We start from the raw sequence: 3,426 nt of genomic DNA, 5'->3' as shown, positions 1-3,426 counted from the left end.
GCCAAACATGCCTATCCTTCAGCGTATGCTGCCACTGGTGTAAGTGGGTCCAGGTAGGCCAATTCTTGGGTCTCCAGGTGATTTGCTCAGTGCCACTAGCAGCAGGAGTGGGCCAGGTGGGTCAGTGGGTTCTTTGACCTTGGTCATTGGGCATGATGTGAATGATGCCAATAGCAGGGACAGGACAAATCTCTGGCCCCCAAGCAGTCTGTGCCGGTGTTGGCAGTGGCTGTGATGGGCTGGACAGGCCAGACTGCTCAGGCCTGCAGCAGTCTACACACTCTTGCAAGGCAACTGGAGGTTGCAGTAAGCCAAGATTGCACCACTGCACTCCAGCCTGGGCAACTGAGCGAGACCCTATCTCAAAAAAAAAAAAAAAAAGAGTTCTTCATCTGAGTCTGAGTTTTACCCAACAGCCACTAGATGGCCTCACAGAAAAAAAAAAATCAAAAAGCACATGATCCAATCAAAATCCATGGACTTGATACAAAGACTTACTCATCTATGAGTTTCTTCTTCCTTTCTTTCTTTCTTTTTTATTTTTTTTATTTTTACAGAGTTTTGTTCTTGTTGCCCAGGCTGGAGTGCAGTGGCGCTATCTCGGCTCACTGCAACCTCCACCTCCCAGGTTCAAGTGATGCTTCTGCTTCAGCCTCCCAAGTAGCTGGGATTACAAATGTGCGCCACTACGCCCAGCTAATTTTTGTATTTTTAGTAGAGACAGGGTTTTACCACATTGGCCAGGCTGGTCTCGAACTCCTGAGCTCAGGTAATCTGCCCACCTCGGCCTCCCAAAGTGCTGGGATTGCAGGCATGAGCCACCACCCCTGGCCTGAAACTGCCACTGAAAATTCTCCCGCACCTTGACCAGCCCTCAGTGTGGGCTAAGGCCCTATTGAGCCTCTCTGCCTCCCTCCTATCTTCACAGGAATCCTCAGCTGCAGAAAAGACGAAGGCGAGACCTGGCTTCTTCCCGGGAATGGTTCCTGGCAATGGGACACTCTCACTTTCAGCTGCCTCTGAGTCTGAATGGTGACTCATACCCCCTATCCGAGCCCAACCTTGATTTCAGCCTCCTCTACCTGCCAAGCACTGCCTGTCCCAGACACCACTGGGTTCTCATTTCCTTCCTCTTTCCACCAGTCTGAAGAAGAAAATGGCCAAGAATCAAGTTATTGGGATATTAAGATTATGTATAAAACACCAAAAGGAGAAAGCCTTTGCTGTTATTTACCCCAACATCATTTCATGGAAGTTTCTTGGATCCCTTCATCATCCATGCAGCAATAACTCTGGGGGTGGGAACCAGCAATCCAAGTCCTCCAAATGATTTAGGGGTTTCCCAAGGATTATCTGATTCCATACGGATGGACATTTATGGTTGTCTTTCTGTTGACTAACCTATTTTATAACCCTGTAAAGACAGAAGTTTAGTTGTAGAAAAACTGACAATAATACCAATTATTCTTATCCAGAGATATACAAATGAATTTTGTCTAGTAGAGATACATGGATTTTTAGAAAAGATAACCCCAGTCCAATTTATAGTATACAGACCAGTTTTACGTCCATTGGCAAATTCGGCATTATTGGTTATATGAGTCTCTTTAAATTCACCCTTAACTGGATTTAACCATTTTCTGGCTCCCTCATTAGCTAAGGAGTTAAATAAATAAAATCGTCAACACAGACTCATTTTATACTTGTATGAGAGCCATTGTTGTACTTCTTTGAACAGTATACTTTATCATAGTGATTCTCAGAGTGCAGTCCCAGATCAGCCGCAGCATCACCTGGGAACTTGTTAGAAATGCAAATTCGGCCAAGAGCGGTGGCTCACACGTGTAATCCCAGCACTTTGGGAGGCCGAGGCAGGCGATGATGAGGTTAGGAGATCGAGACCATCCTGGCCAACACGGAGAAACCCCATCTCTACTAAACATACAAAAATTAGCCAGGTGTAGTGGCATGCGCCTGTAGTCCCAGCTACTTGGGAGGCTGAGGGAGAATCATTTAAACTTGGGAGGTGGAGGTTGCAGTGAGCTGAGATAGAGCCACTGCACTCCAGCCTGGGTGACAGAGCAAGACTCCATCAAAAAAGGAGGGAAAGAAGGAAGGAATGAAGGAAGGAAGGGAGGGAGGGGAGGGAGGGAGGGAAGGGAGGAAGGGAGGGAAGGGTAAAGCGAGTTCTCAGACCTCACTCAAGTCTGCTGAGTAGGAAACTCTCAGGGCGGGGCCCAGCCATCTGTGCTATAAGGAGCTCCCCCAGGTTCTTCTGATGCACACTCAAATTTGAGAAGCTCTGCTTTATCCAACCCAGCAAACATTATCAAGATGCTACTTTAGTACCAACTGAAGAAAATTTGGAACCTGACCATCTTTGTTGTCTCCATCCCAGCCTGCCTGTGATGGATGTAAACAGGCCATCCTTTTCTCTCACCTCCAGCGACCATCCCAGTGGGCCCACTTGTTCCCTATCTTTCCCAGAAGCAGTAAGGGAGTGAACAAGAGTTCTGTAAGCTGGATAGAACAGGAATGCCAAGGTTTCCTTCAGGAGGTTCACCTAGGGCCTGTTTGCACCTGCAGGTCTGACCCTGTAGAGCTAAAACCCCCACAAGCTTCATAACTAATGTTCCCAAAGCAGGGAGCATTTGGCCATGACCCCAGGGAGAAGGGATGAGGATAGAGGTAAAAACAATCTCAGGACCCAGCCTCTAATGTTGTGTTTCTTCTCTCCTCCTACAGTAATAGAGCATTATTTCACTGCTGGCAGATGCAGAATCACAAGCTCATTGTGCACTGGGCTGGAGCACATATGCCACCCATTTGTCTTGCAGCCTGGCTGGGCGCTCTGCCCTGTTCATGGGAAGCCTTCCCTGACTGCTGAATGTCAAACAGGCTGGATAATCATCCTCAACAGAGAGAGGATCCATCAGAAACACTGTCTTCCCTTCCCTGGCACAACCGATGGGTAGGAAGGGGACTCTTGTCTCCCTTCACCCCACCCCCACCAAACCAGCTGGAGCTGGCTGCTGCCTGTGCTCTCTTGTGAGCATATCACAGGGGTACATGGAGCCCTATGGGCAGCACAATGGGTAAAGGGCATTCTTGGGAGGCAGCAGAGCACAGTGGTGAAGAGGAGGCTCAGCAAGGTCTGGGTTCAAATCCCTTCTCCTTTCCACTTAGCAGGGTTGTGAACTGGGCATGTTGCTTCCCTCTCCTAACCTTAATTTCCTCCAGAATGGGGATGATAAGGACACCTTCCTCCAGGGGAGCTATGCAAAGCTCTTAACACAGAGCCCCAAATAAGCACAACCCCCAAATAAGCCTCTGTAGTTGGTGGCGGCGATTGACGATGAAATAGATTCCCTAAAAAGCCCCCCAGAAGGAGAGTAGGTGAAGGACAGAAAACAGGCATTAAACACA

Source organism: Cebus imitator, unplaced genomic scaffold, assembly GCF_001604975.1.
Source record: "Cebus imitator isolate Cc_AM_T3 unplaced genomic scaffold, Cebus_imitator-1.0 Scaffold54, whole genome shotgun sequence".
In the NCBI taxonomy this organism is placed as follows: domain Eukaryota; kingdom Metazoa; phylum Chordata; class Mammalia; order Primates; family Cebidae; genus Cebus; species Cebus imitator.
The sequence above is the reverse complement of the archived record's forward strand: the minus strand, read 5'-3'. Positions refer to the sequence as shown.